Source organism: Manis javanica, chromosome 1 (genome assembly GCF_040802235.1).
Source record: "Manis javanica isolate MJ-LG chromosome 1, MJ_LKY, whole genome shotgun sequence".
NCBI lineage: Eukaryota > Metazoa > Chordata > Mammalia > Pholidota > Manidae > Manis > Manis javanica.
The window spans coordinates 150,474,123-150,501,381 of NC_133156.1; the positions used below are offsets into that span (position 1 = coordinate 150,474,123).

A 27,259-nucleotide genomic window follows, 5' to 3' on the forward strand; every position below is an offset into this window, starting at 1 on the left:
TTTTTTGTAATAGCTTTATTGAAGTATAACCAACATACAATAAACTATACGTGTTTAAATGTACAACTTGACACATTTTAACAGGTATATACAATCAGGGAACATCACAGTCAAGATAATGAGCATATCTTCAGTTAGCTTGTGCATTCACTTATTAGTGGATATTTGGTTTGTTTCTAATGGGCTTCTACAAATACAGTTGCACTGCACATTTATTTATATACACGTTTGTGAGGACCTATGCTCTTTTTGTTTGGATAAACATGCAGGAGTAAAATGGTTGGACCATTTGGTAGGTGTATGTTTAACTTCTGTATAAAGTTCCACACTGTCCTCCACAGTTGCTTCTTTAGTGAATTCTACCATATCACTGAGGAAGAAATTGCATTTTCTACACAAATTCTTCCAGAAACCTGAAGAGCAGGGAATTTTTTCCTAGATCTTCTCATAAGGTCAGCATTTCCCTGATACCAAAACTATATAAAGTCTTATAAAAAAAAAAGAAAACTACAGGAGAAAAATATCTGATTAATATGAACATAAAAATTCTAAACAAAACTGTAGCACATTAAACCCAATAATGTGTAAAAAAAAATGTAACCCATGACTAAGTTCATGTCAGTATTGTAAGGCTGGTTCAGCACTGAAATCCATCAAAGTAACTTAGCATATTAACAAAGAAGAGAAACCATCAGACTTTGACATATTGACGTGAGGGGCACACAATTCAATCCATAACAGGCTGACAGATATTGAGAAGTTGTATTTTGTTGGGTGATATTTTTGAATTTCTGTAAATATTCCTGAGCTCTGTTCAAGAACAAAGCTGAGGTTTTTTGAAACACATTGATCCTTTGGGTCTTGCGTTTGGGATGTGCCAGGTGGAACCTGAGCCATGCTCAGTCACAGGCAGTCATGTCACACAGCTTAGGCAACAGCGCCTCATGGGCTCTGCCCATGCGCCTGGAATCCTGGGGTCCCAGCCTTGCCTGGTGGGAGCAGGCAGCCTTCCCGCCCCGTGGGTGTCAGAAAGCCTACCAGGGATTCATGCCCAGTTCAGTGCCCTGACCAGGACCTGGCTGGACACCCAGTGGGGAACTCCTGCATGTCTCAGGACTTTTGTCCACATCCCCTCCAGCCCTCTCTGCTGTGAGCTTTGGGGCGCTCATCTCCATGGAGACAGTCTCCCGCCTGCTCACCCACCTGGCTGTGATGACCCCTCCCTGCACCGCAGCGTGGATGCGCCCCGGCCCCTGGGCAGGGAGCTGCAAGCAGCTCAGGGCTCCACCCACCAGCTTCTCGTCTCTCGTGGGCCCCTGCCCTCCGCTGCCTGACATCTAGTGGATTTACTGTTTCACAATTGCTGGCAGTTTCAGTCCAGAGGGTAAATCTAGTTCTTGTTCCTCTGTTTTGGCCACAATTGGTCATATCTATTTGGCTGTTATAAAAGCCACTTTGATAGCTGCTTGTTGCTCTTCATATTTAATACTCTCTTTTTTTTTTACTTAAACACATTAAGCTTTCATATCCTGTCTGATAATACCAATACCTGGGCCGTCTGTTTTTCCTACTTCTGCTGTCTCTCAATGATAGGCTTTATTTTATTTTGTGTTTCCTGACTTTTTGTTATGATCTCATGAGGGATAGAACTCTGTCTGTGGAAATTCTTTGAGACTGGAACTGAAGATGCATTCCTCCAGAGAGCACAGGCCATGGGGTGCTGACAGCCTGTGACCACTTCAGGCTCCTGGCCTGTCATTTGTAGCACAAGTATAAAAATTTAAGCTACAAATTCACATGAGTGCTAGCCTATGCTTTCAAATTCCAGAGGTGTTGTCCTCCTAATATCAAGGTCAAGTCCTGCAAATTGCCTTGTGGGGCAACTTTTTCATCTAGTTTGCCTTCTTGCTGGAATGTAACCCTTCTAGGTTCTAACCCCTGACCCCTCACTGTACCTCCCATTAAAATGGAAGTTCAAGACCACCCAAGACACACAGAATCTTCAGGGCAGGTGCTCAATTGGGCTAGCGTACATCTCAGGGGACCAATCCATCCCACAACTGGCTTCAGAGGATTTTCCTTGTTTTCTTGCCAGAAGTGAGCTGGTTGTCATGGGTTAATTGTTGCAAGCAGGACACACATCCGCCAGCCTCATCTTCACACTGTGGGAAACAGAGCTCCTCTCACTTGTCTTCGTGGGCAGCCATGGCAGCCTGCCCTTGAGACCGAAGGTCCCTCCTTCTTGTTGTTCCTTCTTCAGACAAGGGAACACAGAAAAGTTTCAGCCAGCAGCTTTTATAGGAGAATGAAGTCCCACTGTCACAGGGTCAATACCAGTGTCGCCCCCGTGGCTACAGAAGCACATCACCTCCCTGTGGACACCTCAGCATGTAAGCCTGCAGTGTGTCCCCACAGCATCTCAGAATCTATTTGTCTAGTAGGCCTGTCCGTTGTAGAAACACATTATAAAATATCCACCCAAAGGAAGGGAGAAGTTAATTTTTAGTTGTATGGGATATTCATTATGCAGAAACATTCATTTTTCAGGTTCTTTGTACCTAAGCCATTATTGTATTTACTGTTAAAATTGTTTTTGCAATACTGTCTAGTAGGTCTAGTAGTAACTAGAGCAGGTCGAGAAGAGTAGCTACAGGTGCACAGATGCAACAAGATACGACCCCACCTGTGCTCCTGCCACAGGGCTGGGCCTGGGCGCTGGCTTTCGTGGCCATCTCTGGGGCTCTTTCATCTCCCTGGAGATCCCGACGAAGAATCTGTTCCCGGCTTACCTGGTCATGACGCAGCCAGGCAGTGTGGCTGTTGTGCACGTATGCAGAGTCACCAGGTTGGTGCAATGGGAGCAGGTGGCCCATCACCTCCCAGCAGGCCACTCGCTCCATGGAAGTGCAGGGGGCCAGGGGCCACCCACCGTCCCACCCCCAGGGTCCACCTCCCCAAGACAGTGACTTCCACAGCCCCCCAGGACCAGGAAGCTCCCCCTGGTGGGCCCCAGATATGACTCTGAGGACAGTGGTGCTGTTTCTGTCACATGTCTGGGAGACCACCGTGGTGTGTGAGCATCTCATAAGTGATGAGCAGTGTTTGCACCTATGAGAGTGACTCGCCCTCCTGGTCTGTGGGCACCACCAGCACTCACTGTGGAAGAGCGGGTGACCAGCAGGTCTGGCTTTTGGTAGAGGCAGTTCTGAGCCTGGTGTGGGATTGCCCTGCTGTCCCTTCACTCTCAGGCCCCCTGGCCACTGCCTGTCTGAGATGCAGTGCCCTGGACAGGGCTCAGGGTGGGGGGACAGCCTCTGGAGCAAGGACAGAGGGCAGGAAGACCACCGGCTCAGCCTCTGCTCCTCCCAGATGGAAGCTGCCACTTCCTGGGGCAACACCAGAAAGATCTACAATAAAGAAATCGTTCTTGTCGACCATCCTCCCAATGTGAGCCGTGTCGGGCTGCACATGCGGACAGTGCTGGGGTCCACAGCTGGCCACCCTGAGTGCCACGCCTGAGCTTCAGCCAACAGGCAGAGGGACTCTCACCGGCTCCCTGTGTTTCCACTGGTACATGTCTTCAACATGACAATCCTTGTGGAATTTGTGGGTCAAGCAAATGCCCGCGTACCCACTACCTCAGGTAAAAGCAGAACAGCCATGTTCCCTGGGAGCTCTTCTCTGCCTCCCCTCCATGCTCTGGCCGCCTGTGCACAGTCTCTAAGCCACAGGCCCTGTGACTGCAGAGTGCCGGGCAGCAAGCGAGCCCCGCGGTCCATGCCAGAGTGACACTGCCCTGCCCAGCTACCCGCTGCGTCTAGCCCAGAAAGGGCTCTTGGCCGGTGTGAACATGGGGGACACTCGGGGCTACAGATCCTCGGAGCCCATGCGTGGAGGGGCTTCCTTGCCCATTTCTTCTCCAGTGACAGCCTGGAGACCACAGATCGTGGAAATGGGATGGGCATGTGTGTCCACTGTCTGGTCACATCCAGCACAACCAGAATAGGCTGCTTTCTCACGATGACTGCGATAAATGTTGTTCCTTCCAAGTGTCCTCGTCAGTGCCCTGGTCACCTTGTACAGCTCACCTTTGGGGAGCAATGCACCCAGTTCCCAGAGAGGCTGTTCAGTTTCCTGAGGGAAGAGCCCCAGTCCTCACTGGGGTCCAGAGAACTATCCCAGTGTTGAACCCAGTGGGTGGCAGGCCCACACCACACTGCTGGGGTCAGACCCCGTAGCACCCCTCCACTCACCGAGGTCAGAGGGCACTGCAGCAGCCTGGCCCAAGGCGCTGGCTGAAGGAGGCCGAGCCAGCCTGCACTGCCTGCCCCCCATCCCTGCCCAGGCCGGAGTCTCCACCAGGGTGTGTTCTGCCCATCTCACATGGAGTCGTATCCCACTGGGGAGCACTTTGCCCCTCAGGTTGAGAGCCTGAGTTACCCCCAGGCTGAAGGCCCAGGGAGAGTGTACCCCTGGGCGCTCATGTTGCTTGAGGCCCAGCTTGGGCCTGAGGGCTGCTGCAGACCCCTGAGAGGGGGAGGCTGTACCCTGGTTCCTGCTGCTGCTCCAGGTGCCTGCGGTGGCCCGTGGGGCATTGTGCCATGAGGATCAGACAAGCCTTGATCACGGAGGTGAAGATGTAGAGCAGGAGACAGGAGATGGGCCCAGAGATGACCTGGCTTCAGGGGGCAGGAGGGTCACGTCAGTCCTGCTAGCAGCCATGGGAAGCAACACTTTCTGGCTGAAATAATCACAAACAGGAAGGCCCTTTAGCAGGGATTTGGGGGAGGGGACCATCGTGGACCTGGACACTTTTGTGACACTTTGAGTTGACCTGATGTGAAGCATGTACGTGTCATTAGAATATGAAGCCTCAGTCTCAGAGCAGGTGACCTGCCCACCAAACTCTCCTTCCATGATTCAGACTGAATCCCTGGCAGCAAAATTCAACCTTTGCCCTAAACTCCCATTTCCTCAAAGGGCCATCTCATGTTGCACTTGGAAGTAAAAAGGAGGGCAAAACATCTCATCCGATGTCTGCTGTAGTCTGTGAACTGGTGAGAACTGTCAAATACAGAGGGTGGATTGTTCCACAGAGGAAAACGTTTTTGCACTGCGTGAGGGGACCATCTGCTCCATGTCAGTTCCCAAGTCTGGGAGACAGAAGTTTACACAGAGTTTACATCAGTCTGTGCGATTGGTTTGTATGATCCTGTTTACATGAAGATCAGGACCTGGGCCATGCATGTCAACCACCACCTGACGATGCCAATTAAGGCTCCAGAGGAGGCTTGGTTTCTACAGCAAAGCCACACTTTGCTGGGAGAACCTAGGACGGGAGCTGCTTGAGCTGCCCGTGATGAAGCACACCAAGGCCTGGATGGAAGGTTACTCAGGCCAAAACCCAAAACTGCCGCTATTGTGCTCAGGAATCATAGTGAGGGGCTGGGATGCATTCAAAGGGTCAGGCACAAAGACACTAAAAAGCTGCAGAAAAGAGGGGCCGGGCTGCACCTGTCCGGGATGAGGCAGGGATGACAGCAGTGCCTACATAACCAGCACGACGCAGGGGGGCTCTGTCCTCGGTCACTCTGCAGAGGGATAGACTGCAGACATGGTCCCACTCAGGGCCCTCTCTGATTCTCCCTGGCCTCCAGGCCTGCACGTGGGACATGGGGCTCTCTGCCTTGCCCTGGCTGCTGCAGGACTGGAGGGGGGCCTTTGTTTTCCCCCAGCTTTGCTCAAGGTTCCAGTCTCCAAAGACTCTGACTCCCCTTTGGAATCAAAGAAATCTGAAATTGATTAACCCTGTTGTCCAGCCCTGGGCATTTGGTGTGGTTTTAAATCACATGAGGGCACACCTGATTCAGGCCTCTCATCTGCCCCAACAGGGGGCCGGGGCTGTAACCCAGCCGTGCCCGGAAAAGCCTTCAGTGTGGCATGGGGGCAGCCATGTTCTTCCATTCCCAGGGGTTTGAGACTGCAATGCTGCAGGACGCCCTGAATGGCAGCGAACTGGTTTCAGCTGCTTGGTGAGTCAGCCCACAGGATGGCCCAATCACAGGACCCTATGGCAGATACTAATAGCAGCAGACGATTTCCATTTCTCAAGTCTATTTCAAATTAATAAGAATGTCCCCCTTCTGTTTTTCATCCACAAAGAGACTCCCTTTGCATATTCATTTAATGTTAAATTGATGGATTAAATTATACCAAGCTCAAAATCAATCCTGCACATATCCATTAGAAAGGACTGAATCTCCCAGTGGGGACAGAGCAGAGAAAATGCATTCAGAGACACTGATAAGTCCAGGCCCATTATATGTCATTTTAAACAAAGAGCAAAAAAGCTCTTTGGAGACGCTCTATCAGCTGTTAAACAGAGACACTGCATGCACAGGGAGATTGATGGCTAGCATCTCTGTCCTCCAAATGGTTCTCCCTGGGCTGATGATTACAAGGAAATGCTTCTCCGTGTCTCTGTCACAGTTCACAGGCAAACAGATGCCTCTGTGCTGAGCCTTCCCTTTGTCTTTCCCGAGGCACAGTCAGTTAGTTAACAAGTGCCAGGCAGGGACCTCCCACTCTGCACAGCTAAGCAAGGTGACACACACGGTGTTGGTGAGAATCTTGTCTTCCCATCTCCTGAAGCATCACAAGGCGAGTTGGTGTGCACAAGGCTCGGCAGTGGCTCAGGGGCACAGGTGGGGCATGCCAGGGCTGTGGGCTGCGGAGGTGACAGATGTCACTGTTGTGGGGGGGTGGCTCTTGGCCTTAGACAAAGGGAGGGGCCACAGGGCCTCTGGATTTTCTTTGGAAACTTTAATTCCAAGTCTAGATCTAGAGGTGAAAATACTCCAGAAAAGCCCTCCCTACCCTTTCCCTTGTCTTCCCACTAGTGAGTTTTCCCATCTTTCCCCATTTGGCATTTCCCACCACCTGCCTTCCCAGACTTTCTCCCCACCCACAGCGGAATATAATGGAGGGGAGCCGAAAACACGACTGGGACTGGGACATGTCAAAACAGCTCAGAAGGCCGAGGAGAACCCCACCAGGCATTTTTCTATTTCTCCACATCACATCTTTCCAATGCTTTTCCATGAACACAAGCATTTTACTTATTAAATTATTCCACGAATTGCTTTCAAACAGACATCAATACATAATACATTTCTAAAAACTACTGGAACTTTTACAACTAAGATGTAGTAGCTATTCGCAGTGTACACATCACCATAAAACCATGAGAAAATTGGAATAAATGAAAAAAATCAGTTTTAAAGATGTTGGAGGGCAACGAGCTGGATGGACTAAAACGTCACAGCTGAACCAGAAAGGCGAGTTTCCTGTGTCCTCACCAGGAGGCAAGGTCCCCCCTAAGTGAGAGCCTGCAGCAGACATGACCATTCTTATCAAGATGGTGGCCAGATTTTGGAACCCAAGGCCCAGTGCCAGCTCCAGGTGGGCTGAGTGCCGTGTGATAACCCCAGCCCAATCCAGTGACTCCAGGTGGGTTGATGTGGTCAGGATTCACCTTACCTGCCTCAGATGGAAGAGCAGGTGGACCACCTCCATGGTGAAATCGCATCTTCTTCAGACCTGATAGACCTTTTACTCATGTCATCTGGCACACAACAGAACCTCAGGAGAGGCAGAAAAATTGGTAAATAATTAATAGACAACAGAAGATAGAAACATCTTCACAGGTAATTCAGATTTGGAAATTATCAAAAAAACTTTAAAATAACTCTTAAAAATATAATAGAGAAAATAGCCAAAAAGGTCACATGAATTAAAGATAGAACATTTCCGTAGAGAACAGAATCTATATGAAGGAATCTAGTTGGCATTCTAAAATGAAAAATACAACATTTCAATATAAGAATTCATTGGGAGGGTTTGATAATAGACTAACTGTAGTTGAAAACAGGAGTAATTAGCTGAAAGGTCAATACAAAGCACTCTGAGACTCCAAAAGAAAGAATGAGAACAGGACAGAGCACAGGACACAAACAGAGACAGGACAGTGGGGCACACTCAGAAGGCTGCTCCTCCGGGAATCCCAGCCCACAGGGACAAAGGCATAGATGGAATTACATTTGAAGGTATAATGGCCGAGGTGTTTTCAGAATGAATGTCACCAACACACAAATACATTCTCCATAAACACAAAGAAAACCGCACCTGCACACATTACAGTCAAGAACCAAATACAAAGAAAAAAAATCTAAAAATTAGCCACAGAGCTACAAAGTGATAGTTTGAAAGAAGGGAAAATAAGGATAATGAATGACTTTTCTCTAGAACTATGCAAGTCACGGGACAATGGGATGCTGTCTTTAAGGAACGAAAGAAAAGGAAAAAACCTTCCAACTTGGAATTCCATGCCCAACAAAGGATTTAAACCATGGGGGCAAAATAAAGGTGTGTTTATACAAAAAAAACTGAGAAAAATTATCTCCAATACATTAGTATCACAAGGCATGAAAAAGCAAAATTTGGGGCTCAAGGGAAGGGAAAAAAGCTTGAAAATACATTAGCAATGAAGAGCATCAGAAAGGACACATGTCAGGGTGAGCGGCCATTGCTTGCAGCAGTCACACTAAACACATCATGTGGTATTTCTCACAAAAGCAGAAGCAAAATATAATACCCAAGGCACAAAAGCCTTTTGTGAGACTCGTCGATTGCTCAGAAAGCGGTAAAAGTACTAATTTTAGGTAGACTTGTATAAATCAAGTATGCATATTTTAAGCTATAGAAAAATAAACAATATATAATGGTAATGCAGTAGAAGAAGAGAGAAATGAGTAATACAAATACTTGGTTAATTCAAAAGCAGGAGAGGAGATATAAAAGAATAATAGACAGAATGAAGAAAACAAATCACAGGATATTAGACTAACCTCCCAACAATGAATGTGACTAACTTACATGCTGATGGACTAAACATTTCAATTGTGACAAGTTTGTCAGACTGGTTTTTTAAAAATAAAATTTTTTTAATTCCGACCAGCTACCCCTCATAAGAGACATTCTATAAACATGACTGCATAGAAAGCATGAAGTAAAAATATGGGAAACAAGCAAAAACTGGCCAGAAGAAAAGCACTGGGGCTTTACTGACATAGGACAAAATGTGACCTGAGGTGAGTTATTGCTGGAGGTGAGAACACATTTCATAAGGTAAGTGAGGGTGTAACAGGAAGATATAAAAAACTTAAACTTGTATGCATAGCTTAAAAGTATAAAAAGAAAAATACAGAAATAAAGAAACAGGCCAATCTACAATCATAGGTAGAGATTTTAAGACACATTTCTCAATAACTGCTTGAAAAAAAGACCAAGAATCAGTAAAATACAGATTATAACCACACAGCTGGCCAGCATCAGAAGACACATATACTGAACATTCTACCCAAAGACTGCAGAATATACAGTTTTTTAAGCATACATGAGACAATTGCTCAGACTGACCACATTTTGGCCATAAAGTAAGTCTAAAGCTATTTCTAAGAATGGAATTCATCAGAATTTGTTCTATGCTTTGTGTAAGTAAACAGAGAATCAATAACAGAAATGCATGGGTCAAAGAAGAAATCACAATGAAAATTATAGTTTCAACTGAAAGATAATTAAGATAAGATAGATTCACTTTGAGATGCAGCAAAAGTATTACATAAAAGGTCTAATTTATAGTTTCAAATGCATATATTAAAAATAGGAAAGAAAAATAATCAATTATCTAAGCAGCTCCCAAATAAAACTAGAAAAAAAACACTAGCAAATAAACTCTAAGAAAATAATAGAAAACAAATAATAAAATTAATAGTACAAATCAATAATACAGAAAAAATAGATATGCAGTGGGAAAAAACTCAACAATTCATAAAATTGTGAAAACATTCATAAAACTAATAAAATTCATCAGGAATAGACAAGAAAAGGGAAATCACAATAGATGCTACAGATCTTTAAAAGTTAGTGAAAAGATAATATGAACAAGTTTATGCCCACAACTGTGTAACTTAGAAGTAAACAGATTGCTTAAAACCCCTTACCAGAGGAGACGCACAAGAAGTGAAAAATGCGAATTAGACTTATATCTATTAAACAGATTAAATTCTTAGTTAATTTTTTAACAGCGTTACTTCAGATCCAAATAACTTCACTGATAAAGTCTTCCAAATAACCAAGACAGAAATAATAACCATAATATACAAACTCCTTTAGAGTATATAGAAAACAGTAATACTTCCAATTCATTTTATGAAGCCAGGATAGACCTAATACATAACTAGACAAAGAATGTTATAAAAAAGGAAAACTACAGACCAACACATCTCATGAACAAGTTATTAGCAAATCAAATCCTGCAAAGCAGAGAGGATATATTAAGTAGGGTTTATTTAGCAGCAACATTTAATGGTAACACATCATGATCAAGAAGTTTTATACCAGAAATTCAAGATGTTTAAAAGAGCAAAGGACCTAATATAGCCAAAGAAATGAAAAAGAAGTATGAGTTCAAGGACTACACTATTTGACTTCAAGACTTACTAATCAAGACCTACAGTAATCAAGAGAGCGAAGTGTTGGTACAGAAAACACATAGTTCAATGAAACAGAGGGGAGAACACAGGAATACACCCACATTCCCATGTACATTGGATTTTTGACAAAGGACTAAAGCAATTTAGTGGAGAAGTAGAAGTTTTCTCAACACATGGTTCTGAAACACTGGATATCCATACACAGACAAAATGAACTTAGCCTGATGTCACATTATCCACGAAAATTAATTCAAGATGGATCATAGACCTGAATATGAAGATGAAAGCTGCAGAGCTTCTGGAAGAAAGCACGGGGGGAACAAAGTGTCTCGAGACAGAACACAGAAAACAATACAAATGGATAATTAGATATCATGAAAATTTAACCTTTCAATCAAATAGTCAAACCATATTTTGGGAGAAATATTTACAAAATATCCATTTGACCACAAATTGATATTTAGAATATATAAAGAGTGAACTTCTTCTGCAGCTGAATAATATAAACAAAGGCCATAATAAAAATGGGCAAACACATGAACATGTGTTTTACTAAAGAATATATGAATGGGACAAGCAGGCAAAATACTTCTCAACCTCATTACTCATCAATGATACGCACATTCAAGCCACAGCTGGCCGCCCTTCAGAATGGCTAAAACAAAAATGACTGGCAGTACCAAATGGTCATGAGGAAGGGGAACAAAAAGAATGGGCAGGAATGTAAAACAGCGCCACCATTTTGGACATGTTGGACCACATTTTATAAAAAATAAGCATACAGCTATCTTATAACCCAGGAATCCGCTCCTAGGTATTCACCGAAGAACAAGGGCAGCATGTACTCACAAAGAGACATGTCCAAGAATGGACATGGTAGCTTCATTCATAATGCCAAAAAGCTGGAAATAGCCTTGGTCCTATTGACGGGAGAATGGGTAAAGACATTAATATCTGCAGACAAGGAATACTACTCAGTTACAAAATACAATGAATCACTAATAAACACAACTACATGGATAAATTTCACAACATTGTCTCAAGTCAAAGCAGCCAAACATAAAAAAAGTGCATATGCTGTATGATGATGTATGATGCTCTATGGTGCCACATGATGTTCTATGATGCTCCATGATGTTGTATGATGCTCTGTGATGCCATATGATGCTCTATGATACTATATAAGTAAAGTTTCAGAACAAGTTAAATTCTTCTGTGGAGAAAATAAATCTGAGCACTGTTACCTGATGGGGAGAGGTGGGGGTGCTGGATATTGATTGGAAGGGAACATAATAGAATATTCTGTGGTGGTGAGAGTGCTCTGTCTCTTCATAGGATTTGCATTACAAACACATATATACATATAGATATATACATTTGTTAAAACGTATCAAATGCACACAAAATTGTACAGTTAATTCAAAACAAACTAGATGTATATAAATATTCAACTCCACTTAGTAATATACAGGCTGAGATGTTTAAGAATCAAGTGTACTGTTGTCAGTTTACTTGGAAATACATCAAAATTTATAATAAATTGATAGACAAGATAGAAAGATAGATACAGATGTGATATGCCAAATACAGAAAAATCTAGACAGTGAGTGTTCACTATACAATTCTTTCAATTTTTTTATGTTGGAAAGAATTTTTATAATAAAACATTAAGACTATAAGTGAAAAATATTCACATTAACAAAATTAAGAAAAACTATATAATCATGTCAATAGATGCAGAAAGATAAAACTCAACACTAGTTAATGTTGCAGAACTCTAAAAACTAGGAATAGAAAGCACTTCATTAATTAAAGAGTACCTCACACACATACACACACACACACACACACACACCAACAGCAGCTGACATTAAACTTAATGGTGAAATATTGAACACTTTCCCCCTGAGGTCAGGAACAGACAAGAATGTCTACTCTCACCACTTCCATTACAAATTGCCCTATGGGTCTCACCCAGAACAGTCAGAGTACAAATTTAAATGAAGAAAGACGTACGTAAATGTAAGGTTGGAAAGTAGCAAAATTGCCATTGTTCACATATAATGTGTTTATGTACTTAAAATTTTAAATAGTCTACAAAATACTAGAGTCAAATCAATTGGCAAGGCCACTGGATACAAGGTCAACATACAAAATTCAATTAATATTTCTCTATACCACCAACAAAGTGATTGGAAGATGCAATTAAAACCATACCACAAGCATCAAAATGTACAGCATATACAAAAAACCTACACATTGAAAAGAGTAGAACATTGTTGAGGGACAATGAAGAACTAAATGGAACGGTGTAACACATTTATGGATTAGAAAGTGAAAAAGACTTAACATGTTAAGTTTTCCCTAAATTTCTCTATAGATTGGATAAAATTTCAATCAAAACCCCTTTTGTCAAAATTGGCAAACCGATGCTATCATTTACGTGGAAAGCCACAGCCCTGAAAGGAGATGAGCAGTCGGAGTCTTGCATGACTTAATTTGGAGACTCACTCTAAAGCTGCAGTCACTGATTCCCCGTGGTGTCGGCACGAAGATGGGTGAACAGTCCAGTGAGTGTTGGGGAGAATGTAGGAATGGTTCCTCATGATACTCCCATCACTGGCTCAGCATCCGTAGGCTCCGTGGCGGCTGCACCTGCCTCCTGAGGCTGGAGGCCTGGGCTCTCTTGTTTCTCCTCCAGTCCATCTTGGCCTCTGCTCTTTCCACCAGTGTTCCCAGTTTGAACCTCTATTACACCAGTCAAGACAGGACCCTCTGTTCTCTTGAAATCTTTGGGTCACTAACTTTGATCAATTCAGTACTCAGTTTGTGGTCCATAGACTTCCATAGACCATGTGGACAGACACTTACGAGGCATCTGTGAGGCCAGGTGGAGATCATGGAGGCTGGAAGGCAAAGACCAGGATGTGGCTGGGCCACCTCCTTTTGGCGACGGAGCAGAGGCTGCCCTCTGTAGGCGCAGGCAGCTATGCCTTTGGCCATGTGGGCCCTGGGAAGCCCCCGAGCACCATGAGGCACGTTGGAAGCAATGGTAGACACAGCTCATGGCAGTGCACCAGGGCAGAGGCCGTGTTCTCTGCTGTTTGCTGTGGGGATCCCCAGAGTGGCCCAAGATCCTCAGCGCCTGAAGCTTATGCATGTTGGGGCCTCTTCAGGTAAAGTGTTGAACACTGTGAACAGAACGTTAAGGACTGGCCTTGGGAGGGCTGTGCAAGTGGGACCTCTGAACTGGAACCTCACGGTGCGTGCATGTGTAGCAGAGCAAGGCCCTGCCCCTCCCTCACCACAGCTCATGCACACACACTCTCACACACCAGACACACTTACTCACACACATGCATGCACACACACACACACCAGAGACACAGACACACACTCACCCATGCACACACACCAGACATACATACATTCACATGCACACACACATACACACACATGCGCACACACGAGACACACACTCACACAGTGACAAGTCACTCCCAGCCCACATCACACTTGGAGGGAAAGCAAGCTGGCATCAGCACCTCCCCATGAGGAGTAAAACCACATTCCAGCATCTGGGGACGTTTTCAGCCTTTGTGAGGCCTCGGGAAGTCTGGTGACCCCTTGGCCCGTCGCCTTTAGGCTCTGATGTGGACACAGCCAAGGCCGAGCTCCACAGCCCAGACTGTGATTCGGGAGCCGGGTGACACGGCTCCACGGCATCATCAGGGGACCTGGAGGAGATGTGAGTCCTGAGCCCCTCTGGCCCCCTGGGGCCCCCCGGAGTCTGGAAACTAAAAGCTTCTGGTAGTACTGGTGGGGCTGTTTGCATCTGATTCATCTCCTCTCCTACTAGAAAATTCTCCACTGTGGCTGAGGCTGGAGTGATGAAGTAGAAGAGACGGCTGGTGGATTATTTATAAGACTCTGGCTTCACCCAAGCCCATGGCAGAGAATGCCATCATCTGGGCAGGCTCCCCAGAGAGCAGCGCAGGCCTGGAAACGGCACACAGCTCGGCTCTCAGCTGGGCGCGCTCCCTGGCCCTGCACGTATCGATCTGTTAGAGTGCTGCCGGCCCAGGGAGAGAGGCCAGCCGGGCCATGGCTTCCACTTCGGGCCTGGGTGTGGGAGGACCTGGGCAGAGACCCGGAGTCGGCCAGTTCAGACTCACTGAGGGTCTTTGCGGGCACCTCCTGGGGTGCATGAGACCTGCAGTGCCCCCAGAATAACTCTGGGCTCCATTTCCAGCCAGCACACCTTCAGATCCGAGGTGCAGGTCACAGTCCGTGTTGCTGAGAAGCTCTTCCCACAGAAGGGCCCTCTGCATGGCAGCCTCGCCCCTCCACACTGGGTGCAGTAGAAACCACCTTTCGTGCCCTTGGCAATCATGTGCCCGGTGGTCACAGACTAGGGCCCTGCTGCCAGCGTGAGAATGCCACATGACACTCCCTCCCTACCCACTTCCCAGGGTGGCTGAGCTGCTGCCCCCGGCCTGCACATCTCCCTGGTCCCAGGGGACCAGGGGCTCTTCCACAGCACTGGGGGCAGCCCCAGGGCCTGGCCCCTCACCACCTGCCCGCTGCACACGCAGACATCCCTGATCAGCTCGGCACTGCCCCTGACCTCTCCAGTCTGTGCCATCACCTGCTCCACCTCAACCAGGAGACAGCAGGAGGTGCTTAGCTGTGCAAGTCACTGGCAAACACAGGCAATCTTTGAAAGCTGGGTGTGTTCAGGGATGCCCCAGGAGTGACACCATGGGGACTAACAGCCCCTCCTCACAAACAGCCCGCAGGCAGCAGGGACCTGGGGTGACGCAGCGTGACAAGCGTGGCATCTGCTGATGTCCTGTGTATCTCAACACCCATAACCTTTCTGGTGGGGAAAATACTTTAGTTACTTGAATTGCTAATTTCTAGTTATGCCTTGAGACTTGTACCCAACATATAGCATGCAGACATGCACACACACGTGTGCACATGCTCAGGAACCCAGAGGCTGGGAGGTCTGCATATTTGCCACAATATTCTATTTACTATAGCCCACATTTCTTCCTGTTTGACATTCTTTTGGTCATTTGTATGCAATGCTTAAGGAAAACAGTGTCTAAGAGGTGAACTGTCACAGCAAAGAGCCTGCTCTTCATAAGAGGCCCTGGAAGCATTCAGAATTTTAAAAAGGCATTGCTAATTAAGTGTGACAGTTGAGCCTTTCCGTGGAATGCCTAGGGTATACCCCCAAGAAAAGCTGTGTGCAAAATGGCCATCCTCAAGGGAGCAGCTACATACAGCTTCTTTCTGCTCTTCAGAGACTCATAAAGTCACCTGAGAACACCTTTGTAAACAGCCAAAAAAAAAATCCAAAATACAATATTAGGACAGAATGGGTATGTGCCAAGGCTCTTGCCTGTACACTTCTTGAAGCTCAGTGTGACAGGGACACTCTGGCAAGTGGCACAGGGAGTGAGCATTGCGTCTGTGCTTGAGTTTCAGCAGACTGGGATGATTACCTGCAGAGGTAGTTACCCTTTGTTCTCGGTGTTGTGGAGAGGCTTTGCCTCCATGGGCCCTGCTCCACCCCTTGCTCTTTGCCAGGTGTTAAGAGGTCGTGTAAGTGGACCAAAGGCATCTTGGCTCTGCCGTGATTTTCCTGGCTGCTCGCACAGGTCTGACACCTTCAGGACAAAAGCCAGACTGTTAGGAGTAAACACGGGTTTTGAAGTTTTCCTGCACACCATTGAAAGTTATTTAAGATCACTGACATCTGATACTGAGAAGAGAGAAAGGCATTTTTGTTTGATCTGACACCATTAGAGTAAATTTTCCCTACGTACCACTACAGATCTAATAACCTTGGGCTTAAATTGATGTTAAGATTAAGACAAACGGAAAAATCTGAGAAAAGGCAGGTTGCGTTTGATCTTAAGCACATGAGAACAAATTATGGCCAACATTATCATTCTCACAGTGAGAAACGGGAGAGGGCTAAAAACCACAGACAACATTAAAAACTCCTGGAAAATGTATGCATACATTTTTGTCACTTTTGGTAATTTGTGACTTGCAACGAATTTGTCCATTTCATCTAAGTTTCTGAATTTATTGTCATAATTTTTCATGATGTTTCTTTATTATCAATTTAATTTATGTAAGATCTGTAGTGATGGCCCCTCTTTCATTCCTGAAACTGATAATCTGTGCTTCATATCCTTTTCTTTCTTGATCGGTTTATCTAGAGCTTCGTTGTTTCACTGACTTTTTCAAAGAACCAGCTTTTATTTCCATGGATTGCCTGTTTGCTGTGTGATTGATTTTTTATTTTACCTTTACTGTCTCCACCTACTTACTTGCAGTTCTATTTACCTTTCCTTTACTAACTCCTAAGGTGGAAGCGTAGATCTTTTTTCTTTAAGTATTTAATGTTATAAATTTCCCTGTAAGCACTGCCTTGTTACCACCCATGAATTTTAATACGCTGCCTTCTCCTTATCACTCAGTTCAAAGCATTTTCTAATTTCCTTTGTGATTTCTTTATTATAACAATGGTTACTTAGAAATGTGACATGTAATTTTCAAATATTTGGGGATTTCCTAGCATCAATTCATGGTTGTTGATTTCTAAATTATTTTGAGGCCAGAGACATACACTGAATAATTTCAAATCATTTTAACGCATTGAAATCTGTTTCATGGCCTGCATGCAGTCTACTTTGGTGAATGTTCATGTGAACTTGAAAAGAGTGGGTTCTGTTTTGTGAAGTAGAATGTTCTATAAACGTCAATTAGATCAAGTCGGGTGCCAATCTTGTTCCAGTCTTCTATGTGTTTACCAATTTCCAGCCTACCTGATCTGTCAGTTACCAAGAGAACCGTGTTGAGTCTTCAACTAAAATTGTGCATTTGTCTAGTCTCCCTTTGTCTCTGTAAACTCATGTTTTATGTATTTTGAGAGTCAGTTATTTGATGCATCCATATTTATGATTATCATATCTTCTTACTGAAATGTCCCTCATTGTCCTGATTTTAATATTGCTATCCAGCTTGCTTATTATGTACTTGGATAACATATATTCTATCCTCTTATTTTTAGGTTAAAAAATTGTTCCTTATAGGCAGCATTATTTAATCCAGTCTGACAATATTTGCATTTAAATGGCTATGTTTAGTTTGGTTAATTTAGTTTATTTAAGTAATCACTCACATCATTGGATTTAACTCCATCATCTTTCTATGAGTTTTGTGTTTTCCCCATTTATTGCTTGTTCCTTCTTTTCTCTGTAATTTTATGGATGGAATATTTTTTAGTGTCTCATTTCATGCCTTCCTTTGACTTAGTGTTTACTCTTCATTTTATTTTTTTTATTGCTCTATGGTTTCAATATGTCTTTATGATGGTACCTTTATAAGACTTTATAAAAATATTATAATACTACATTTCTATTTCTCCCTTTCTGTATTTTGTACTAATTGGCATATGTTTTACATCCACAGATACTAAATATTACACAATACACTGTCATTATTTTTGCTTTAAATTGTCAAGCACTGTTTTAATAAATTGAGAAATAAAGAAACAATTCATTTACTCCCATATTTAATATTCCGCACAGTCTTCATTCCTTCATGTATATGTGAGTTTCAATCTGATATTTTTCTTTACCTTGAAGAAATTACCTTAACACTTTTTTATTACCATTTCCGCTAGTAATAAAAGTTGGTCTCTCCTGCAACTTGCTTTATTTTGCCTCATATCTGTAAGGAAATTTTAATTGGATATAGATTTCTAGGATGATTTTTTTTTTAATTAGTTCTTCAGAGTTGGTATTCCATTGTCTTCCATCTTACATCGTTTCTGATGAGAAGTTAGTCGTTATTTTTGTCTGTCACTCTGTATGTAGTTTGTATCCCTGCCCTGGGCCACTTTTATGATTTTTTTGTTTTAATTTGCTGTCAATCATTTGATTAAGACATGCCTTTGTGTGCTTCTGTTTGTTTTTTGAGTTTCGAGTTCTGTGGGTTTATATTTCTCACCAAATTTGGATAAATTTCAGACATCAGTCATTCAGATATTTTTCTGCCCTTCCTTTTTTTCTGGCATTCTAATCACACACGTCCGGCCTCTTGATATCGACCCACGTGTCAGTGAAGAGCTGCTTTTCTGTCAGCCTTTTTGTTTGTTTGTTTATTGCTTCAGTTTGGATACTTTCTATCGGTCAGGTTTCCAGGTCACTTTTCTGCAATTTCTAGTCTACTCTTAAGCCGATCCATTTTAAAAATTTCAGATACTGTGCTTTTCAGCTCTGAAATTTTGACTTGGTTATTCGCACAGCTTCTACTCCTCTGTCTATTGGGTGCTGTCTCCTTCAGCTCCTGGCGCACTGAAAAGAGCTGCTCTAGAATGCTGCTTCTGTTTTCATCCTCTGTCATTTCTGGGTCTTTTTCTCCAGAGTCAAATCTCTCTGATTCTTTGCTTGTCTATCAATTTTTTACTGGGTGCTGGGCATTGTGATTATGATGTCATTGAATGGCTGGATCTCGTTGTCTCCTTTTAGTGAACACTGAGGACTTTTCCTCTAGAAGGAACTTAATTCACTTGTGGATCCAGTCAATCCTCTGAAGGTTGGTTTCAGGCTTTGCGGAGTTAAATAGAGATCAGCCTGTACACTAGGTCTGGTTCATATCTGCTGCTAAGGTGTCCCATTTCTAGACTCTTTACTGAAAGTCTCAAGCATTTAACAAGCTATTTCTACTCTGCCTGCTCAGCATTTGGATTCGTGCCAGTCCTGTGCTGCCCCTGATAGCTGTTCTCCCAGCTGTCCTTTGCCCAACCTTTGCAACAGACCCACAAATAACAAAAATGATGGAATTATCAGATAAGCACTTAAAAACAGCTCCTATTAATATATTCAAGGACTCAAAGAAAACTAAACAAACTTTATTTTTGATTTGTTATTTTGCAGCTTTATTACAATGTGTCTAACTATAGATTTCCTCTTCCTTGAATATTGCTTAAGATTAGCTGGGATTCTTAGACTTCCAGATTCACGTCTCCAATCAATTCTGGGAAATCCCTACCCACTGTCTCTTCACATACTCTCTGTGCTTCATTTTCTCTTAACCCTCCTTGAAAAACTTTGATTAAACAAATCTGTTATGTTCTAAATCATCCTGTGGAACTTATCTATTCTTCTATAGCTTCCTTTTATAATCTTTCTGTTTGGGAAATATTTGGGGTCTATTTTACAACTCACTAGTCCTCTTCATGGCTGTGTTGATTTTCTACTCTGCCTGCTCAGCATTTGGATTCATACCAGCTCCATGTTGTCCCTGGTAGCTGTTCTCACAGTTTTCTCACAAGAAAATAACATCTTTCAAGGGTTTTTTCAGTTTTTTTAAATATTTTATTTCTGCAAGTTCTGTTTTATTATTTTTCAAATTAGCTATGCCATTAAATAATTTTCCTGATCCCTGAAAATATTTCCAAGCTTATTCTTAATTTGTTATTTTATAATCTATATTCAATGATTCCAATTTCTGGATTCTTTATACTCTTTTTTGTATAAAGCTGGGTTGCACAGAGATGTGTGTGTTCCCATGTTACTCAGAGTATAATGATATTAGGACTGAGAAAGCATTTTTCCCCTAGTTAGTCTGGAAGAATTTCATTTGGAAACATGGAAGATTTCTGGCTGTGTTTTATGGTCTAAAATGACAGTATCAATAGTATTTACATTTATATTATGATTTTAAATTTATACATCCATTTTTTTATTTTTATTTCCATAAAAACTAAAGATTCTACCCCTCTTTCTTTCATGGATGAGGAAACTGAGATTTGGATAATATAGGACTTGCTAGATCCCTACAGGGGAAAACAAGGCAGCCAGATCCCACAGCAGCTACTCTGAGTACAAACGCTATGCAGGACAGTACTTGAGGAGACACATGACACTACTGCAATAAAGCAACAGAGGTGGTGGGCAAACCTGTGGGGAGAAGTGAAAGCACAGGTGGAAGCACCTGGGCCCAAGAGCAAGGACCTCAGGTGTGCCTCCCTGCCCAGGGCAGTGGCACGGAGGCGCTGCCGCTCCTGAGGAAGAGGAAGCCGGTCACGTGAGGCCACTGTCACCCTCACCAGCTCTGGGGCTCAGCGAGGCTGGCCCACTGCTGACCTCACAGTACAGGACGTACAGTGTGCAAAGTGATGAAAAATACATCCTAGAAAAATTAAATACCATTTTCTTACCTCAATTTTTTAGATCTTTTGGAATCTGAGGAATTCATAGCTAAACTTCTTACTATTGCCTACTTAAATGTTAAAAAAATAGAAACGATAGATTTTGTGTGGGCATTTGTAAAATTTATCCCAAACCCCAAACATTTCTCTGAAAAATAAACCTCAAACTCTTTATCATGGCCCAGTCCCCCCCGATCATATGGTCAATGTCACCCACTATTCACGATCTTTTACACACACACCCTTCCTGGTGACTGTGACCCCTACTGCCCTTCATGGAGGCCCTGTCCCCTGAGCAGTCGTGAGCTCCGTGCTTGCCAGATCGATCCACTCCACCCACCCCACGGTGGCACCCTCCCTGGACACCGCAAGGACCATCGCCTCCCTGCTAGACTATCAGCAACAAGAGGGTGAGCTCACATTTCTTCGCAGATGTTCTGAATGATTTCTACAAGTTACCAATCTCGTGTGAAGAAAGTAGATTATAGATGCAAATAGCCCCTACTGAGTGTGGAGTGTGCATCAGGCCCTGGGCTAGGGGCTTTGCATTGATTACGTTATTTAATCTTCACAGCACCCTAAGAAGCAGGCACTTTTAGGCTGAGGGCTTGCTTCCTGCAATGTTCTCAAGGTCAAGGAGAGCCAGGACTTTAATCCTGGTGAGCATGTCTCCCAACAGCAGACTCCTTACAGTCCATCCTCCTGGTTAAAAATGTGTTTCAATAATGGTGGATGAACTCAGAATATTTATAGTATTTCTTGGCACCTGATAGTAGTGAATCCTCCCTCACCGCTGCGGGGCATCCACCCAGTGCCCAAGCTGATGGTGACTTGTACTGGGCCAGCCATGTTTTCTAGGGTCAGCCTCTCTTGGACACATAAAGCCTAGTACATGACCCACAAAGGAAAAGCAGCATGTTCCCGAGGCCCGCGGTCAGGGCACAGCTTCCCTTCAGCGGCTCACACTCACAGCCCTAGCGGCTCTGTGGCCTCAGGTGAGTGCAGCGCAGGCGCGCGTCCGCCCACCGAGGAGCGTGCGCCTCCCAGAGGCCGGGGCGCAGGGTTCCCACCGCGGAGATCAGCGGACACTGCGCGTCGGGGCCCTTTTCCCCAGAAACCCGGAGGCTGAATGCTTCCAAGCTCCTGGCGTAAACCAAGCAATGCCTGGCGAGACCTCAGGCTATCTTCAGGCACTGGGCACACAATAAAACAATATTAAAATAGCCGGAGGGAAACTATTTGACAAAGTCAATAAAGGAGAGAAAGAGAAGTAGGAAGCTTCCATGCAGCAAAACCGGCCGTTACTGTGTGACGGCAACGAGGCGCCCTCCTCCCCGGAGCCGCTCCTCCCCGGCAGGGTGGCCCAGACCGCTGCCCTGGGACCCGCGGGATAGACCCTCGGAACTAGTAAGTCGGTGCCCAAAAAACACCATCGGTCTCCTGAGCTGTCGCTTCAAAGGGGATCCAGCGGCCACGCTAACGCCTCCAGCTCGTGTCTGTCAGCTCCGGAGAAGAGGAATTTCCCCCAGCTCAGGCCGAGGCTTTGGGGCCGCGTGGGCAGGAGCAGTGCCTTGAGGGATGGTGCCTCACGCACGGAAGCAAGAAAACCTTTTAGCTCAGGACCATGGCATTGTCTGTCAACATCACAGAAGAATACAGAGCTGCTCTGTCTTTTCTAGCCACACAGCCCACGCTTGGGCGCCTCGCTGAATAATAGGGACAAAATGCCCCTGCCCCTGCCTCTCCACACCAAGCAGAGCCCTCTCTGGGCCCTGTTGCAAAGCTGATGCACCGATCCTGCCTGGGCGGGGAGCCCCAGCACTGCAGCCAGCTACCCACGGGCTCTGTGCCAGGTCCTTAGACCCACCTGCCCCGTCCTAGGGAATCAGGGAGGCATGCTGAGCCCAGAGAGCCATTACGATGGGGTCGCCCGCTGCTCAGGGAAGGGAGAACATGCCCAGGTGGAGTGAAGTCTGACTCTGCTCCCAAAGAACGTGCTTTGCCCTCCAATATTTGGGAAACAGAGAAGCCCCTCAACAGGGCATGCCAAGGCTCTCCAACCAGACTTGTTTTGCTCATAAGTGACTCATGCAAGCTCTCCCTTCTCCCAGAGCAATGTTACAATTAATTTTGCAGCCGACAACAATGGGTTTGGAAACAGAGACAAGTATGTCATGAGTGTGCACCTGCTATGTACCAGGACTCACCGTCCCTAAGGAGATTGGCCATCATCGCTCCCTATACAGATAAACTGACAGTGCTGGGCAAGACCACAGGCTGGGGCTGGTGGGTGGGTGGCCTGGGCACCTGCAGGGCGGTGCACTGGCATCACCAGCCGTGTCTGGCAGTGCTCACTGTCTGCACTGCCTCTCCTCCGGTGAGGGTGTTAGACCTCATGGCCACGGCGTCACTCCTTCCCTCTCACGACTTTCACAAGGTTCCCTTCCCTCCTGCCCAGAGCTGCTGGAAGCTGACTCCTTGATGGTCGATATCACTTACGATAACACAATTTCAAGGTAGGCACCTACATTCTTACCTTGTGAACGTCCCGTGTGAACTGTGTGTCCTGAGTCAAAGGCCATCTTTATTTTGAGATCATAGAAACTGATGATGTCTATGCACTGTCTCCTTCCCCCACTATGCCAGGTGCACCTGTACTTGATGAGCCTGCTGTGCTCTCAGCCCCCCAACTAAGCCTGCTCTGCTTCTTCAGGTTCAAGGTGGACTCTTGGGGCTCAGAGGGGTGGGAGGGTGAGCCCCGTCTTATTACCTTTCTCAGGCTGAGTGTGGCTAGTGGCCTAAGCATCCCCAGAACTCAATCCTTCACCTTAATTGTGAAGGCCAGTCAAGGGCCGTGGAATGACATAAAGGACAAGGCTTCCCTGCATGGATGAGGTCATGGAAAGACACTTCAATGAGGGCCGCTGCCCAGGTGACCCACCTGCCTCTGTGCAACACAGGAAGCAGCTTCTTGGAAGAAGAGATGCACCTCACCTCTTCCTGTGCAGGATTTGTGTTTATCATGTGCGTGTCCACTGTCCTCCCAGAAGGGAAATCACCGTGACACGCCAGCTGCTCAGCTAAGGGGGCCACAGGACTGCCAAACACCCTCAAATTGCTGCATGGCAGGCATGCAGCGGGGCCTCAGGTGGGCTTCTGCAAAATCGTTCCTACCCTGTCACTGTGCTCTCGCAGAGTACCACAGAGCAATGCACCAGAGATGGGTGGAGGTCTAAGGACAGTGTGGCCCTCTGGACTGGACCCTGGGACCCAAAAAGGGAAAAAGGATGTTATGGAAAAACTGGTGAAATCAGAGCAAACTAGTTAGGCTAATAGTAGCATAAAGGTTGGTTCCTCAGTTATGACAAATTATCACGATGGTGGGTAAAATGGGAACCAGGAGAGGAATGTATGATAATGCTCTGCAATCTCTCTGAAACTTCCCATCATGCCTACAATTATTCCACAATGAAGAGTTCACGCTTAGGAAAAGGCAACCTGAAAGGTAAATGGAATCACTTCAGGCCTTATTTTGGTAAACAGTCACCATGTGAACATGGTATTTTCCCTAAAGATATGGCTGTACATGTCTACTAGCTTCACTACACTTTGCATGAATTTATTTAATACCATTAATTATTATGTAGAGCATCTTGTAGATAAATGAATACTTACAACCAACATCTCAGCTAATTGGTTGTGTGAACACAGGAACCTAATCACCGTCACATACTAATTGAAAATACTGTATTAAAACACACACACACCACCAACAGGAAAAATCCAGCAAGTAAACCACCCAGGAAATTTACCCAGGACGTCACTAAGTGTCTTGACCCAGAGGCAAGGAAGGCACCAACACTACTCAGAAGAGCCTTCTTGAGAACCCCAGGTGTTTTGCTCAGACCCATAAGTCACTTGCCCATTTGTAAGGATGAGGACTGGACCCAGGACAGGTGGATGTAACTCTACAGGCCAAGAGATGGCAAAGCAGCTGAACAGAAGGGCCAGGTGTAAACAGGATGAAGCAGGTTGGGGCAGGTGGTTCTGACGCAGGGGAGAGGGTAGGTCCGGAAAGGAAGTGAGCAACAGGCCTGGGCTCTCTGGAGTTGGCTGAGACCGGGCCTCTGCACACCGTGCAGGAGAAGCCCCAGGACGGAGTTCGCCAGCTGAACGCACCCAGCGGCTCGGCTCCTGCCCACTCTTGTCAGGCTGCTGAATCTGCACCAGGTGTGCACGGCTGTCAGCCAGCCTGAGTTCAGATGGGAAGGAGAGGTCTAACAGACCTCCTCAGGTGGGAAGACAGAAGAAACACCAGCGCCCTGCTCCCCAGAGGTGGACATGAAGAAATTAGGGTGTGCTTTGAGTGGGGGAGCCCCAACAGTAACACACATGGTTTATGAGAGATGATGCAAAAGAACAAGCTAAACCCAGTCCTCAAGAAGAAGAATCAAACATTTTTGGTCATCAGAGGTGAGTTTTAGAAAGCATCTACTCTTGTTTTTCAAATTTTAAGAAAAACTATGAAGCAGATCGTGAACGTCCCCTTTCTGTCAGGGCTCCATCCCAAGGACCCACACTGGGGACAATAGAGACAAAGGAAAAATAAGGTCTAGATAAAAAGTTAAAGGTGAGTAATCAGGAAATCTCAGGCCACTGTATCTTTTTTAATGGGAAAGCAAGAGAAGGAATTCTGACATTAGGAATGCTGCGTTAGACATGCCTCCTTCTAGTTTAGAAACACCAGTTTTACCTTTAAAAAAAATGAGCAAGAGAAGAGGATCAAGGTCAAATCCTAAACCAAGTCATTATAAGAAAAGAAAACACAATAAAGAGCAAAATATGTATTCTGCATTATTCTGCAGATAACGCAGGTGTGCAGGCCTGCCCTCACAAACAGATGGAAACTGCAGTCCACTGCGTCATACACCACACAGTAGGAGAACAAGAGCTCTCAAAATTAGAAAAGCCCAAGCCTGAGCTCATGTTGCCTAGGGTATAATCAGAATTAAGAGCAATGCATCATTTCAGTAAAGACGAAGAGTAAGGAAGGAATACGAGAATGAGTAAAATACGCAGCGACCTTAAGAGACTCACGGATGGAAAAGGAGCAGACGTTTTCATAAGACTGCATGAACAAAGATCAAGGAAATTCGAAAGAAAGGTCAAATCTTGAAGACAGGCCAGGAAAACCCAGCCTAGGGACAGCAGGAGGCGGGGGAGGGGCTGGGGAGCCGGGTCAAAGGGCACGGACGCGGTTCGAAGAGGCCTGAGCCCGGGGGCCTGAGCGCAGCGTGGACTGGTTACCTGACACCACCGCGGATCCGAAAGGTGCTGAGGGCAGATCTTAAGTCCTCTACACAGGAACACCGCACCTGTGTGAGGAGGGTGCCAGCCAGCCTGGGCGCGACCACTTCCGGGAGAACCTATCAGATCGTCACCTGTCCGCCCTACGCCCTCAGGAAAGCCGAGGGAGGGGAGGCAAATGGAAGGAGTAAGATAAACACTAAACTACTGTAATTCAGCAAAGATTTCCTGAAATAATGTTAAGAGACTGGAAATATCCCACTGAAAGCAACGGGCTGGGTTTTGGCTCCTGCCTTTCCCGCAGGGCCTGGGCTCCGGTGCCTCGAGGGTCTGGGGCCGCTGAAGCCTGGCCGCCTCCCCAACAACCCCTGCAGCGGGAGGGCCTCGCAGGGGCCCAGGTGCGCGAGCAGAGCAGGGACATGGGCCAGCGAGGTCCTCGCAGCCTCCAAGCGCCCAGACCGCCCCGAGACGCGCCCCACGGCGGGCAGAGAGTCCGGGGCGCGCGGGGGAACCCCATGGGGCCGCCCCGCCCCTGCAGCAGCGAGTGCCCGCGCCGCACCCAGCGCCCAGCTACGGTTTCCAGTCCCGCTCCGAACCCTGAGCCCCAGACGCTGACCCCGCACCCCAGACCCCGAGCCCAGGGTCGCCCCGAACCCACTCCGGACCCCGCGCCCAGGGACGCCCTGACCCCACTCCGGACCCTGCGCCCCAGACGCTGACCCCGCATCCTAGACTCCGCGCCCGGAGCCGCCCAACCGCGCTCCAGATCCTGCGCCCCAGACCCTGACACCCCCGCGTCCCCCAGCCCAGACCCCCGCTGCCCGATCCCTCCCAGACACCCTGCTCGCGCTCGGGTCGCCCGGCCCCCAAAGGCCCCCTTTCCCCTGCGAGGCCCGCATCGCCGGCGTCCCCGTGCGACCCCCGGGGTTCCTGTCCCTGCTGGGAACTGGACCCAAAATGGGGCCGCCGCGGGGTCGCCGGTTCCAAGGGCAACAGCGCCACCGCTGGGCGGACGCGGGGAGCGGACGAGGCGCGGGTATGGCGCACGGAGAGGGGGCGGAGCCGAGGGGAGGACGGGGGCGGGGCCGCCGGGCAGGGCCGGGCTCTTCTGGCGCGTGGACCTTGCGAGAGCGTCTGCCGGCCGGCCTGCGGGGCCGAC

General features: G+C 46.3%; 1 long non-coding RNA gene across 2 annotated transcripts; it reads right to left on the reverse strand.

Annotated features, from left to right (window-relative positions):
• On the reverse strand, nt 1-26,755 carry LOC108400620 (uncharacterized). Of its 2 annotated transcripts, none has more exons than XR_012132049.1 (3): nt 26,101-26,755; nt 7,540-7,641; nt 1-4,741 (listed from the first exon to the last, which is right to left on the reverse strand). It is a non-coding gene; the product is annotated as an uncharacterized lncRNA (long non-coding RNA). The 2 variants fall into 2 exon arrangements; XR_001853948.3 differs by lacking the exon at nt 26,101-26,755 and adding an exon at nt 11,403-12,090.
• Between the last annotated feature and the right edge of the window lie 504 nt (nt 26,756-27,259).